At 43.1% G+C, this 15,885-nt stretch overlaps 1 protein-coding gene across 6 annotated transcripts in view; it reads right to left on the reverse strand.

Annotated features, from left to right (window-relative positions):
* Positions 1-15,885, reverse strand: part of rassf8b (Ras association domain family member 8b) — an 85,474-nt gene that overhangs the window by 18,090 nt on the left and 51,499 nt on the right. The window contains exon 2 of one of the 6 annotated variants that reach the window (XM_068004679.1): positions 3,007-3,200. The exons of 3 other annotated variants lie outside the window; for them this stretch is intronic. The gene's annotated coding sequence lies outside the window, so the exon portion shown is untranslated. Of the gene's footprint in view, positions 1-1,775; positions 1,801-3,006; positions 3,201-15,885 lie in introns of those variants that run through there. 2 more of the 6 variants (XM_068004677.1, XM_068004682.1) reach the window with 2 other exon arrangements.

Here is a 15,885-nt window from a genome sequence, read left to right on the forward strand (position 1 = left end):
AGTGTAAAATGTCCCATGGAATGCCAGGAACTCAATATATTCAAATTAAAACATTGGTAGCACACCCTGAGCAAAAGGGCAGTGGTCAGCAAAACTTAACAGGGAACCATCAAGCTAATTTTAACTGTCACTAGCAACTTAATAACAGGCCCCATCCATCAGCATAGCCCACGGGCTCGCCTCCCAGGAATCACAGCTCGCTAAACAAACAAGTTAATTTCAGAGTGAATCTTTATGGAATGATGCTAATTAACCGGGGGACAATGCTGAGGGAGGCATGAGTTGTTATATATTTGAAGCATCTTTAATTTTATGTGGAATCATCCTGCTCAGCAGTACTGGCCTGATAAAGCCAACGACATCAATAGTGACTAAAGAGATAGGAAATACCAACTACAAGCAAACTGCCAGGGGCCAACGCCACTGGTGAAATATGTACCTTCATTTAAGTGACAGATATGAACTCATTGAATATCTGAGACATTCTCAGAAGGAAAAGTACCATGGGGGAAGAGAAAACCACAGAGATGATCATGGAATCTATGGAAATCAGTGAAAACTGGGAATGTACTAAATACATCTACTGAGGGATGGGTTTTAGTTTTTAAAAAACAAACACTGCATGTTCCTTTAAACTCATTCAGTACATCTTCTACACTCAAAAGTATTGTTCCAACACAATGAACCGCTTTAAACTGCATCATAATTCCCTGGGCCTTAATCCTTGTTTACCACTAACAACAAAAAACAGTTTGATATTTTCCCACAAAAGGGACTTTCAAACCTCACACTGCATGTACATTTATACATGACTGAAGGCACACAGATCAAATTCAGTTATGATCTGAATTCATAGAATCAGGAGGCCATTCGGCCCATCGTGCCTGTGCTGGCTCTTTGAAATAGCTATCCAATTGGTCCCACTCCCCTGCTCTTTCCCCACAGCCCCGCAAATTTCTCCTTTTCAAATATTTATCCAATTCCCTTTTCAAAGTTACTACTGAATCTGCTTCCACAACCCTTTCAGCCAGTGCATTCCAGATCATAACGTGTTGCTTAAAAAAATTCTCATCTCCCCTCTGGTTCTTTTGCCAATTATCTTAAATCTGTGTCCTCTGATCACCGACCCTCCCACCAATGGAAACAGTTTCTCCCTATCTACTCTTATCAAAACCACTCATAATTTTCCTCTCTCCAGCTATTAGATGAAAAATGAACGAGAATGGGGATTTGCTCAAAAACCAGTAATTATACACTGCACTGACAGCAGAGACAGTAGTTCTGAGCATTGCCCGCACAGGTTAAGTCATTACACAGAAGAGCTAAAAGTAACAAAAGAGGTGACCATTCTGCATAAGTCTGACCCGCAGCCCCTCGACACTTGCAACAACGCACGTAATGAGAGAAGTCCAGGTTTATTAGTTACAAATCTACTGTATATTAACCTAGATTGGACAGAGGAGCAGGGTGATACAGATTTATAGTGCCACAGTATTCAATTTATACACACTGAAACCCAGACATAGAAAAAGCAAAGATTGGATCACTGTATAGTCTAGATGTGCAGACAGCTACTAGGGTTTAATCTTAGTCACAATGTAATCACAGATGAGAAAAAACTTGCATTTATATAGCGCCTTTCATGACCTCAGGACGTCCCAAAGCGCTTTACAGTCAATTAAGTAATTTTTGAAGCCCACTCAGCTTTAGTTCACTCAAAAACGCCCTCCAGCCTCTCCACTGCAGCATCTAATTGTTCCTCAAGTTATACTCACTTTAGGTGGTGGAAAGGTACTCAGAAAACTAGCAAACTTTAAAAACGGTTGAAAGACAATAAAAATTGCCCACTGCCGACGGCGATTACACCCAGCGACAAGCATTGAGATGATGACGGGCTCTGCACTGGAGGAGATCGCCCCTTTTATATCAATCCCATCACTTGCACGAAGTCATATTATCCCCATGTGTGAGCACCATGTGCCCCAGTCATTGCTGCCAACCGGCAACGTGATACTCTGCTGCAGAAACCTAAACAAACAGTACAATAACCCAGCGTCAGCTACACAATACCTCAAACACTGTCCAAACACCAAAGGGAAATAGTTCCGTGGGAACCCCCCGCAACTTGTAGCTTGAGTCAGTCCAAATATTAATGAAATTTGAGACACTAGATGTCCATCATCTGCAGATCCGGATGCTAAAATGCACCAAGAATGCGGAGAGAGGAGGAAAAAAAAGTAACAAGAGTCCACAGATAAGGCAAAACTCGAGAGAGAAGATATCTCACTGCTGACAGCAAGTTATGCAACGCTTAATACTTGGATCTCACAAGAGTACTTTGTATTGGGCTGGAAGAGAAAATGTTCAGAGGGGAAAGGAAAGGACGAGGGTGAAACTGAAGACAATATCCCCTTATTGTTGGATTCTTAAAACCACAAAGTATCCTTATTTTTAGAACAGGCTCCTTCCTTATGTTTGTAACACGATTATACCCAGTGCTTAAATACAGGAGGAGGGAAAAATCGGCTTTTAAAGCTTTAGTATCCACATGGTCAACAGACATTGTTTATCATTGGCACCAAGGACTACTAAATTGCTACTAAATTACCTACTGCACACATGTGTCCGACTTTTTGTTTTGGCTCTCGTGCGTCCAACGCAACAGCAGATACTCACTGTCTTAAAAGTTTGAAACCTCCCCGAAAATCGTCCATGCCAACATATTTTCAAAGCAAGAAATAAAGTCTGGATTCAGTTAACAACGAACAACAACAAAAAAAAAACTCAACTCGGTATAAATCTGACAAGCTGCTCAGACCCAGTTAGAAAAGGAAAGAGCGCTTGACGTTGCTGAATTTTCCACCGGCTCTATCGACCGTCTGGACTTCAATGAAACAAAACAAACACAAGAGGTTTACTTTTATTTTATGTGTGTTAAATTGTCCTCACCTAGCCAGCAGTAACACTGCAGCTTACCAGACTAGCGACATTATCAAGTTTCCTTACCTACCGGGAATACAGTGCTTCCTTCTAACATCAGCTCCAACTGAGTGGCAGTAAAGAGGCTGCGGGATAACCGTGGGTAATTCAGCTTTCTGTAGTTAAACATTCCATTGTCTGGACTCTCTGTGCTGGCCGCTGCTACTCTCAGTCTCCATATCCCTCAGGGCAATATGTCCTTCACGCTGTTCTGCACCGAACTAGAACACCAGAGGAAAAAAAAATTCTCTCGTGGTCAATGAAAACTACAAAAAAAAACTACCTTGCAAGGCTTAATAGGAACAAGCCCATCAGCTGCATCATTCCGTGACTCCCTTCCTTCCTTCCTCCCTCCCCCTCTTTACCATCCGGAATTTTAAAAGAAAACAGTAATGTGCAAGTTAGAAACTTAACTTCAAAGTATAGAAATAGAGGGCTAGGTTATTTAAACACCCCTTGCTGGGCTGTACAGTGCAGGGGAAGAGCTGACATCAGCTGCTTTATGGAAACTGATCCTATTTGCATTTTAATGGTGTCAGATCTGGAGTTTGACCAAGCTCCAAGACAAAAAATAAAATGAGTTTCCAGCACTTTAATAAAAATGGCAACTTTTAAGGTCTCATTTTATTTTTGTCTTGGAGATCTCCAAATTTGACACCATTAAAATGCAAATAGGATCATTTTTTCTGATTTTCTTCTTAGTTTCCTGCGCTTTAAGAAAAAAATGACAACTTTTAAGGTCTCAATGAAAATGTTCTCCTGTTTCTTTTGAAGGGGAGGGGGAGGAGAGAGAGAGAGGAAGAAACAAAACAAAGCACAAAGACTTTCAGATCCAAGAGTAAGACTGACCAGTTCCTGACATGTAAATGTTTACGCATCGAGACAGTACTATACATCTTAAAAGGGGCCCTCACGGGGAATATTCAAGCGAGCTCAACTCCTAGAATAGCCTGCTCCCAAAACTCATTTGAACCACTGCCACATTGGCTGTCTCAGCCAAGTCTTGTACCAAAGTGCAGCAAATAAAATCAACTTTTTTTTTTGCAATGAAGCTTTACTATTTCTATTTTTTTTTTAAAAACCATAAGCAATATTAATGTTCCTTTATTTAAAGCGACAGGCACAGTCCGCAACGTGACATTGTACGCCCCTCCCTCATTTACAAGCATGGGTCGGGTTTCTCACAGGTCATTTAACCAGACCAGACCCCTTTAAAAGTTTCTGCCCCATTCCACAGCCGAGGGGAGGGGGTAGCACTCACTTACAACAACAGCTTAGAACAATCTGAGCTGCGACACTTACAGTCAATGCCAAGTACCGGAACTTTAATAACTTAGGATACCGCTACAGTCGGAAATGTAAAGATCACTATTAAGAGTCGCCAATCCTCCAGGATTGTCCTGGAGTCTCCAGGAATTAAAGATTAATCTCCTGGACACGGCTGTGAGCAACACACGGGAGAAATAAATCACAGGGGCATTTAAAAAAAAGTGTGCATTTTCTTTTCAACGCTTTCACTTATTAGTTATAAAAATACTGGCGATGGAAAAAAAAGTTATTGGCCGGGCGGGGCTGTTGGAGGCAGAAGGTCATGTGATGAAACCACCAGCAATACATCCAATCAGAGTTGGTGACCCTAATCACTATATAGAGTACAAGTCAAATTTTAGATGAATTTTAAAGGTTTAACAGCTTTAAGAAAAATTAGACTTGTACTCCGAGTACTGCATCGCAAAATGAATGTTCGCAGGTCTATTTTTTTTTTGAACATCAGTAATCAAAGCTACGAGATCTCCTCATCCCGCACACAGTTTACTTCAGGGCAGCCACCCACTCGCGGAATAGCAGCTCACTGTGAAATACCAGAGGATTACAAAACAAAATCCCAGCAACACCTTTTACTGAGAAACAGCAGGGGAATGGGATTGGAACAGGTATCTGCAGTCGAAGAGATAGCACCAATTTAGTCACAATGGACTGAAGGGCCTTCCTCTGTGCTGCACTTTGACGCTTCTATGAAAGTTGTAGATTCAATTTGTATTTACTGGAGTTACAATGTATTTTAGAGTCATAGATTCTTACAGCACCGAAGGAGGCCATTCGGCCCATCATGCCTGTGCCGGCTCTTTGAAAGAGCTATCCAATTAATCCTACTCCCACCGTTCTTTCCCCACAGCCCTGCAAATTTTTCCTTTTCAAGTATATATCCTTCTTGTAACTTCTGTATTTTGGATGCCGTAGCAATTTAAAACTGTGCACGAGATTTCATTTCACAGGCATGCATTTTTATTACAAACTGCTAAAGAGACTGAAATATGCAAATTCTTGACTTGTTCTAGCTCCACAGAGAAATAGCGGAGCACTGAAGAAGGACAAGCCAGCTGCAATTTTTCTGGCTACTTTCTGCCCAGTTGTACTATCCCAGTGTCGTCCAATAGAAGGCACTGACTAACCAAAGGTGACAAACCTTATACGTGTACCAACTATCATTAAGAACCTCCTCTTCCAACCCCCCAGCCAAAGCATAACAGCTATTATTCAATGCCAAATTAAGCTGACGCAAAACTTAGCTACAGCTAAGGGCTGAAGTATTAATATAGAGTAAAACCAGGAAGCTTCCTAATCTTATTATCTCTCCAGGGACTCCTCAGCCTCCTCCCGATAGCCCCATTATCACACAAGCCAGCCTTCAGTCAATTCGATTCACTCCATGTGATATCAAGAAACGGCTGAGTGCCCTGGATACAGCAAAGGCTATGGGCCCCAGCAACGTCCCAGCTGCAGTGCTGAAGCCTTGTGCTCCAGAACGAGCCGCGCCTCTAGCCAAACTGTTCCAGTACAGCTACAACACTGGCATCTACCCGACAATGTGGAAAATTGCCCAGGTATGTCCTGTCCACAAAAAGCAGGACAAATCTAATCCGGCCAATTACCGCCCCATCAGTCTACTCTCAATCATCAGCAAAGTGATGGAAGGTGTCGTCGACAGTGCTATCAAGCGGCACGTACTCACCAATAACCTGCTCACCGATGCTCAGTTTGGGTTCCACCAGGACCACTCGGCTCCAGACCTCATTACAGCCTTGGTGCAAACGTGGACAAAAGTGCTGAATTCGAGGTGAGGTGAGAGTGACTGCCCTTGACATCAAAGCAGCATTTGACCAAGTGTGGCACCAAGGAGCCCTAGTAAAATTGAAGTCAATGGGAATCAGGGGGAAAACTCTCCAGTGGCTGGAGTCATACCTAGCACAAAGGAAGATGGTAGTGGTTGTTGGAGGCCAATCATCTCAGCCCCAGGTCATTGCTGCAGGAGTTCCTCAGGGCAGTGTCCTAGGCCCAACCATCTTCGGCTGCTTCATCAATGACCTTCCCTCCATCATAAGGTCAGAAATGGAGATGTTCGCTGATGATTGCAGTTTTCAGTTCCATTCGCAACCCCTCAGATAATGAAGCAGTCCGTGCCCGCATGCAGCAAGATCTGGACAACATCCAGGCTTGGGCTGATAAGTGGCAAGTAACATTCGCGCCAGACAAGTGCCAGGCAATGACCATCTCCAACAAGAGAGAGTCTAACCACCTCCCCTTGACATTCAACAGCATTACCATCACTGAATCCCCCACCATCAACATCCTGAGGGTCACCATTGACCAGAAACTTAACTGGACCAGCCACATAAATACTGTGGCTGCAAGAGCAGGTCAGAGGCTGGGTATTCTGCGGCGAGTGACTCACCTCCTGACTCCCCAAAGCCTTTCCACCATCTACAAGGCACAAGTCAGGAGCGTGATGGAATACTCTCCACTTGCCTGGATGAGCGCAGCTCCAACAACACTCAAGAAGCTCAACACCATCCAGGACAAAGCAGCCCACTTGATTGGCACCCCATCCACCACCCTAAACATTCACTCCCTTCACCACCAGCATACTCTGGCTGTGGTGTGTACCATCCACAGGATGCACTGCAGCAACTCGCCAAGGCTTCTTCGACAGCACCTCCCAAACCCACGACTTCTATCACCTAGAAGGATAAGGGCAGCAGGCACATGGGAACAACACCACCTGTACGTTCCCCTCCAAGTCACACACCATCCCGACTTGGAAATATATCGCTGTTCCTTTATCGTTGCTGGGTCAAAATCCTGGAACTCCCTTCCTAACAGCACTGTGGGAAAACCCTCACCAGACGGACTGCAGTGGTTCAAGAAGGTGGCTCACCACCACCTTCTCAAGGGCAATTAGGGATGGGCAATAAATGCTGGCCTCACCAGCGACGCCCACATCCCATGAACGAATTAAAAAAAAACTTGAGCACATAATCGAGGCTGATACTTTCAGTACTGAAGGAGTGCTGCACTGTCAGAGGTGCCTTCTTTTGGATGAGACATTAAACAGAGGTCCAGTCTGCCCTCTCAGGTAGAAGATCCCACGGCACTATTTCGAAGAGTAGGGGAGTCCTCCCTGGTGTCCTGGTCAATTTTTATTCCACCACCATCAGTAAAAACAGATTATCTGGTTATTGTCACCTTGCGGTTTGTGGGATCTTACTTTGCGTAAATTGGCTGCTGCCTTTCCTACGTTACAACAGTGACTACACTTCAAAAGTACTTCATTGGCTGTAAAGCGCTTTGGGACATCCTGAGGTCATGAAAGGTGCTTTATAAATGCAAGTTTTTTTAAAAAAAACAGCACATTAAATTTATAAAGTGAATAGTACCTCCATTCTGAAAAGTCTAGAATTCTAGTTTTAAGTAGGAATAGTTTTCAAGGTGAAAGACAGCGTGGATGTCGACGTAGATGGGTGGTCCGATGGTGCATGGTCCTGGAGATCCAAAGCTATAATTTTGTAACCGGCAATTTGTGCCAGGGTACTTTGGTGAATTACACATTGCTGGCTTCTAATGAAATGTCAGAAAATTCTGACCTCAGTATTTACATTCTTTTAAATCTTTGATTGCCTATATGGCAACTCTCAAACAGTATATCTGTGAGAAACTCAAAGCACAGTCCAGTAAAGACATGCATCAAAAGAATGCATGGTGCTGATACAGTACGCAGCAATGCAATATCTAGGATTATGTCATACAAAGTGCGATCAAATGCTGTACAACACTGCATGAAAAAAAGACATAAAAATCACAATTTCAGTGAGTACTAATCAGTGAAGGAGCTGGAGGGAGGGGAGGAGGGGAAGAAAATGATTTGCTCCTATATAGTTCAATCACACACAAATAGCTCACAATCATAGTGGCTTTAATAACACGTTACATTGGTTTGAACCCAGAGTGTGTCCCAGGAGGAGGAGAGATTGAGACAGGAAGAAAACCATCGAGTTGCCAACCAAAGTTCAGGAGATACAGGATTTCTATCAAATATATTCAATCAGCTTTTCCGCACCCCCCACCCCCCACCTTTTTTTCCTGGGGTTCGAGGATGGAGATGAGAGGAAGAAAAGGCCTAATTGTTTCCTATTGAGGACATGAGCCTCACCAATGGTATCAGTGCTTTTGGGAAGGAAGGGGAAAGACAGACATTCGAATGGGTGAATAACAAAAGGGACTGTCTGGACTCTTAAGCAAATATACACTTAGATTTTTTAAAAATTAATTCTCGGGATATGGGTGTCACTAGCAAGGCTGGCATTTATTGCCTATTCCTAATTGCCCTTGAGAAGGTGGTGGTGGGCCTTCTTCTTGAACCGCTGCAGTCCGTGTGGTGACTGTTCTCCCACAGTGCTGTTAGGTAGGGAATTCCAGGATTTTGACCCAGCGATGATGAAGGAACGGCGATATATTTCCAAGTCGGGATGGTGTGTGATTTGGAGGGAACGTGCAGGTGGTGTTGTTCCCATGTACCTGCTGCCCTTGTCCTTCTAGGTGGTGGAAGGCATGGGTTTGGGAGGTGCTTTGTGAGGAAGCTGGCCTTGAACACAAATTCTGATACAACACTCGTTTCCTTATAATCCTCACTTGTTGGCCAAATTCCCAAATTAGAAAAAGCCGAATCAGGGTCTTCACCTGAATATCCTGAGCTATGGCCGACAGACAATGATGTGTCCACAGACCTGACCTTAGCTGGTTTGTATGGAGAGACCAGGTAACTTTTAGGTGAAGCCAAATGATAGAACATTTTCCCACTTGGTTGACATCAACATCAGGCACTCCCAAGTCAGGTACAGCACAAGTTCAATAAAGAGTAAAGCTCTACACTTCTAAACAACAGACTGCAACATTAACCTCAGAAAAGGCCCCTTACCGCATCCATTTCCCACTCCAGCCATGCCTGAGCAAGAATGCAACTTTGGTGCTAGATAGTCCTAAATTAAAAGGAAGTTTTGTGCTGTGCAGTTCACAAGGATTCGCTTGAGACCAGCCAAACTCATTTCTGCTGAAGACTTGTACAGCAACTAAAAGAGGTTTTCATCCCAACAGTCTGGGTTGCACTTGAATATAGGGCCCAAAAGTGAAAAGGCAGAGTTAGCCCACTGTACAGCACTTGTTCAACTCTGCTTTTACTGTCATCGGTAGCAGCTTTAGTGTGACCCAATCACAAAGTTCAAAATCAGATATCTTATTTACTGTCAAAGAGCGTAGATATCTTGTGCAACTATCATTCTGAAAATACAACAAGCCCCAATATTACAATTTGAGTGAATTGAAGTTGGGGGAGGTGCTGCAATAATAAAATTCAAATGCCTGTGGCAATACAGCTTTCCCTAATTTTATAATACTTTACTCAGACTGAGAAGATTAACGGGCAATCTTTGTGACAGATGTAGCTTCGAGAAAACATGCACTAATTAGTCAACAGAATGCCATCCAAGTGTAGAAGCTCTGCGAAGCTTCTGCTCCCAATAAGTGTTCCCTTGTAGCAACACAAGAGGAAATTTTGAATTACTCGTGTGGAAATGATCAATTACCAATTCCAAGAAAAAAATATTCCTGAATATTCTGAGCACCTGCGTGAAACGGTTCTCTATTTTCACATTCTTAAAAAGGTTAATATTAAGGTTTGTTCCTCCAATTCTGGCTTCTTGTGCATCCCCAATTTCCTTTGATTCACCATTGGCGGCCGTGCCTTCAGCTGCCTAGGCCCTAAGCTCTGGAATTCCACTCTAAACCTCTCCGACTCTCCACCTCTCTCTCCTCCTTTAAGACGCTCCTGAAAACCTACTTCTTTGACTAAGGCCTGTCCTAACATCTCCATGTGGCTCGGTGTCAAATTTTTGTCTGATTATGCTCCTGGTGAAATGGCATGGTACGTTTTACTACATTAAAGGCGCTATATAAATGCAAGTAGTTGTTGTTAGTGGCTCAGAAATTTGATTCCATCCCCAAACTAAAACCCTACACTGGGGTTCACCATTATATAGATGAAATCGCAAACATGCAGTCACCAATATTCTGACAGAGTACGACTCGGAGTTAAAGGTCGTTGCGATCTAGTTTCCAATCGCCATGTAGGGCGTTACAGTGAAGGAGGGTTGAATACAAGAACATTGATCAACTCCTATTATAAATCTCAAACATACGGTTTTGTTCAGCTGCAGAATCTTTAAGCTCCTGAAGTCAGAACTGCTATTTGGCCAAGGGAGCCCAGTGCAGCACTGATTGTAAAAACAAAGGCACAGGTGCCTCTAATGGAAGAGTAAAGATTAATCCAAGGGGTGCATTTTAGCACTCTGCTTTACTTCACTCCACTCCTAAAACTATATATTAATGCAGGGCTTCTGGTTTGCAAAAAAAATTGCCTATTTAAAAAACGCATTAATGTAGGAGATACTTATAGGAATAGGTTCAAAGAGAAAATAGCTTTCGAAAATTGATGTTATGCACCCAATTCTGGCATTCTCCAATCCATCCTTAACTTCCATCATTGGAATACATGCACATTGAAAGTGCTAGGCAAAAAGGCAACTCCTGAGGTTTATAGCAACGCCATTCAACGGCGGTTAATGATTAAACATTAAAGTCACATTTTAAAAGCTACCATTGTCGAATGTGAATAGAGATAGCCACTTAACCCCAATAGAATACACCCCTTTAATGCAAATTGCGCACTGCATTATTTTACTTTCAGAATGCAGAGTATAAAAACACAAAGGATCGAGTCAGCCTGTCAGCAGAACAATATCACTTTTACAAAAAGAGATCGGTTTGTAAAATTCAAACAAATGGCCATTCTGTAAAGGAAGCACCCAGACTCGGAACTGGCTGAACTCTGGAACGGTTCATAGCCCTGGGCAGATTGTGCGCCTAAAAACCAGCTCCTACGGTCCTGGCCTTCTCACTCAACATCTTTCTCTCACGTACCTTAGCAGCTGCACTGGGAGTGAAGGTTTTGTCTTTGGGGCTCATCGTGAACACACTGGCTAATCCTAAAGTTTTCTGCTTCTGTGCTACCCCAGCCTGTGATTTTCCTATCCATTAAAATGGACGGGGAGGAGATTTGGAGGGGGCGGGGGATGGAGAAGGAAAAATAAACAAATAACAGGCTGGCAAGTGCACAAGCAGATAACCCTGGCCCAAATCTATTGAGTGTATGTTCATTTGTTCATTTTCTTCTTCCTCACTGGTCAAATGCTTTTTATTTTGTTTTCTAACTGGTTATTTTCTATTTTTGTTTTCCCAATAATTTTGCACAAAACTTATCTCCCGAAGTAAGTTTCTCAAAATCACGGGGCACCAAATAAATTCCACCCAATCATGCAGCAGCAGAATAGGGGTCTCCCCCCCTATTATCTCGCAGTCAGAGTTGGTCACCTAGAAAGTGCAGAGTGTAAAACACATCCCACCAACTTAGCTCAGTTGATATCACTCTCACCCGAATCAGAAGTTTGTGGGTTCAAATTCTACTCACGGGCAAATACTCTAGGCTCACACTTCATAGGAACAGGAGTAGGCCATTTAGCCCCTCGAGCCTGATCCGCCATTCCATGAGATCATGGCTGATCTGTGACCTAACCCCATATACCAGCCTTAGCTCCATATCTCTTAATACCCTTGGTTAAAATAAATCTATCAATCTCAGATTTAAAATGAACAAGTGAGTTTGCTGCATCAAATGCCTTTGCAGAAGAGAGTTCCAAACCTCTAGCACCCTTTGTGTGTAGAAGTGTTTCTTGACTTCACTCCTGCAATTCCTGGCTCTAATGTTTAGGCTATGTCCCCTAGTCCTAGACTCCCCAACCAGCGGAAATAGTTTCTCTCCATCTACCCCATCAGTTCCCCTTAATATCTTGAAAACTTCAATCAAATCACTCCTTAATCTTCCAAATTCCAGGGAATACAACCCTAATTTGTGTAATCTCTCCTTGTAATTTAATCCTTGGAGTAGTCCAGGTATTATTCTAGTAAATCTACGCTGCACTTCCCCCAAGGCCAATACATCCTTTCTAAGATGCGGTGCCCAGAACTGAACACAGTGCTCCAGGTGTAGCCTAACCAGGGCTTTGAGTAGCTGTAGCATAACCTCTACCCCCTTGTATTCTAGTCCTCTAGATATTAAGGCCAGCATTCCATCAGCCTTCTTGATTATTTTCTGTACCTGTCCATGACATTTTAATGATCTATGTACACGGACCCCTAAGTCTCTTTGGACCTCCACTGTTTCGAGCTTTTCACCATTTAGAAAGTACTCTGATCTATCCTGTTTAGATCCAAAGTGGATGACCTCACACTTGCCTACACTGATATCCATTTGCCACAGTTTTGCCCATTCACTTAATAGATTAATATCTCTCTGTAATCTTATGCTTCCATCTACACTGCTTACAGTGCTGCCTATCTTTGTGTCATCGACAAATGTGGATATGTGGCTCTCTATCCCGTCACCTAAGTCATTAATAAATAGTGAATAGTTGAGGTCCCAACACAGATCCCTGTGGGACACCACTAGTCACATCCTGCTAATTTGACTACCTGTCCATTATCCCTAATCTCTGTCTCCTGCCGCTCAGCCAATTTCCTAACCAGGTCAATAATTTGCCCTCAATTCCACTAGCTTCAACTTTAGCTAACAGTCTCTTATGAGGGACTTTATCAAGTGCCTTCTGGAAGAGGATAGCATGCCAGACACCCCAAGGAAACTAATTTTGAATCAGGGACGGGGACTCACCATAATTAATGTAAGCAAATTAACAGTAATGAAGAAAATAATGGCATTAAAGAGTGACAGATCCCCAGGACCAGATGGTTTCCATCCCAGGGTTTTAAAGGAAGTAGGTGAGAACATTGCAGATGCCCTAACTATAATCTTTCAAAGTTCCTTTAGATTGGAAAATTGCATGTCACTCCGCTATTTAAGAAAGGTGAGAGAGGGAAACCAAGGAATCATAGACCAGTTAGCCTAACATTTGTTGTCGGGAAATTACTAGTGTCAATAATTTTCAGCTCATTAGAGAGAGCCAGCATGGATTTATAAAGGGCAGGTCATGTCTGACGAACCTGATCGAATTTTTTGAAGAGGTGACTAAAGTACTGGACAGGTTCATATAGTCTTCCAGAATCGGCTTTAAGCAGGGGAGGGACTTCCTGCTCTCCACAGGCATACAAATCTGCCTGGGTTAGACCCAGAAGTGAATGTGTTGGAGCCAGGATGCGATTCCACTCCGAAAACGTAGCATTTTCACTGCCAACCGCCCCCAACCCATCTTTTCTTGGGGGTTAAAATTTACCCCTTTGTTGCAGAAAGCCGTCCTGAACACACAAGAAATTTGCTACCTTTCTGACATGAGCTCACCTGCTTATCCCAATTAGCATGAAAGTTAAAATCCCCCATTAAAACCTCTCTGCCTTTGCTACATGCTTGTCTAATCTCTGCATTTATACATTCTGCCACTTCACAGCTGCTACCAGGGGGCCCGGCCTATACACAACTCCCACTACAGTCTTAAATCCTTTTCTATTTCTTAATTCTACACTGCCTGCTTATCTCTTGTTATATCCTCTCTTATCATTGAAGTAATTTCATCCTTAATCACTAAGGCTACTCCTCCCCCTCTACCAGTTTCCCTATCCTTCCTATAGACCTTATAACCTGGTATATTCAGTTCCCAGTCCTGACCGTCTTGCAGCCGTGTCTCAGTAATGGCTACCATGTCGTACCCTCTAAGTTGAATTTGTGCCTGCAATTCATTCAATTTGTTCCTCATGCTCTGTGCGTTTGTATAAAGAACGTTTATTTGGGCCACACAACGTAACCTGTCCTTCTGCTCTAATGTTTTTCTCACAAATTACTTATTTCTCTCTCCTGATTTAATTACTTTACACCTTTTAGTTCTCCTTCACCTGTAGTGCCTAAAGCATAATTTCTGACTATTATTCTACTAGGACCCTGGTCCCAGCCCGGTTCAGGTGCAGCCCGTCCCAGTGGTACAGCTCCCTCCTGTCCCAGTACTGGTGCCAGTTTCCCATGAAATGGAACCCCTCTTTCCCACACCACTCTTTCAGCCACGTGTTCACCTCCCTAATCTGCTTATCCCTAAGCCAATTTGCATTTTTCAGAGATTATAACCCTTGAGGTCCTCTTTTTTAAATTTAGCTCCTAGCTTTTGGTACTCGTTGAACAGGACCTCTTGCCTACTCTTTCCTGTGTTGTTGGTCCCAACATGGACCACAACGACTGGATCCTCCCCCTCCCTCTCCAGTATCCTTTCAAGCCGGTTCCAGCTTCAATGCAGCACTGAGTGATGCGCTTGTGAAACAATAGCGGTTCCCTGGGACGCCATTCCCTGATGGAGACTTCTGCCAGTCTCATTCTGCACAAAAGTTGTATGCTGTTTGACTGCCCATCTCTTCCTCCCTCTCACCGGGGAAAAGAAACAACTTGCATTTAATATGCCTAATTACATCCCAAAGCACTTCACATCCAGTGAATGACTCTTGAAGTGCAGTCACTGTCATGTAGGCAAATGGGCATAGAATTTGCACACAGCAAGTTCCCACAAACAGCAAATTAAACGAGCGATCGCCTGTCATAATTCTTCTTAAAAGAACCCATTGTTTTCTACCTTTCAGCCAATTTCTTATCCATTCGCAAGATTTACCTTGAATCCTCACAGCTTTAATTATAGCAGGGAAGTTCTCCCCGGTGTCCTACAGAATCACAGAAAGGTTACAGCACGGAAGGAGGCCATTCGGCCCATCGAATCCGTGCCGGCTCTATGCATAGTCCTGGCCATTTATCCCTCAACCAACATCACTAGAAAACAAATTATCTGGTCATTATCTCGTTGCTGCTTGTGGGATCTTGCTATGCGCAAATTGTCTGCTGCTTTTCCCTACATTTAAATGTACTTCATTAGCTGTAAAGTCTTGAGGTCGTGAAATGTGCTATAGAAATGCAAGTTTTTTTTTTCTTTCTTTCATTTGGAACTTTGTCAAATGCCTTTTGGAAATCTAGATATAGCCGTGAGGTTTTCTACAGTCCACTTGGAATGTCATTTCCTCAAGGAAGTTAAAGAAGTTGGTAAGACAGGATCTACCCCTTCTGAATCCATGTTGACTGATGTTAACTATGATATTATTATATAGATAATCCCTTTGAAGAAGAGCATGGGGTTCTGCCAGTGTCCTGGCCAACAATCCTCCCCAAACCAATACCATCCAAAAACAGATTAACTGATCGCTCGTTTAATTTGCTGTTTGTGGGAACTTGCTGTGTGCAAATTCTATGCTCATTTGCCTACATGACAGTGATTGTACTTCAAGAGTCATTCACTGGATGTGAAGCGCTTTGGGACATCCCGAGGACGTAATTAGGTCCTATATTAAATGCAAGTTGTTTCTTTTCCCCGGTGAGAGGGAGGAAGAGATGGGCAGTCGAACAGCATACAACTTTTGTGCAGAATGAGACTGGCAGAAGTCTCCATCAGGGAATGGCGCGTAAAAAAAAAAAGGAACAGACAA

The sequence above is a fragment of the Heptranchias perlo genome, chromosome 24 (genome assembly GCF_035084215.1).
Source record: "Heptranchias perlo isolate sHepPer1 chromosome 24, sHepPer1.hap1, whole genome shotgun sequence".
NCBI classification, from domain to species: Eukaryota; Metazoa; Chordata; class Chondrichthyes; order Hexanchiformes; family Hexanchidae; genus Heptranchias; species Heptranchias perlo.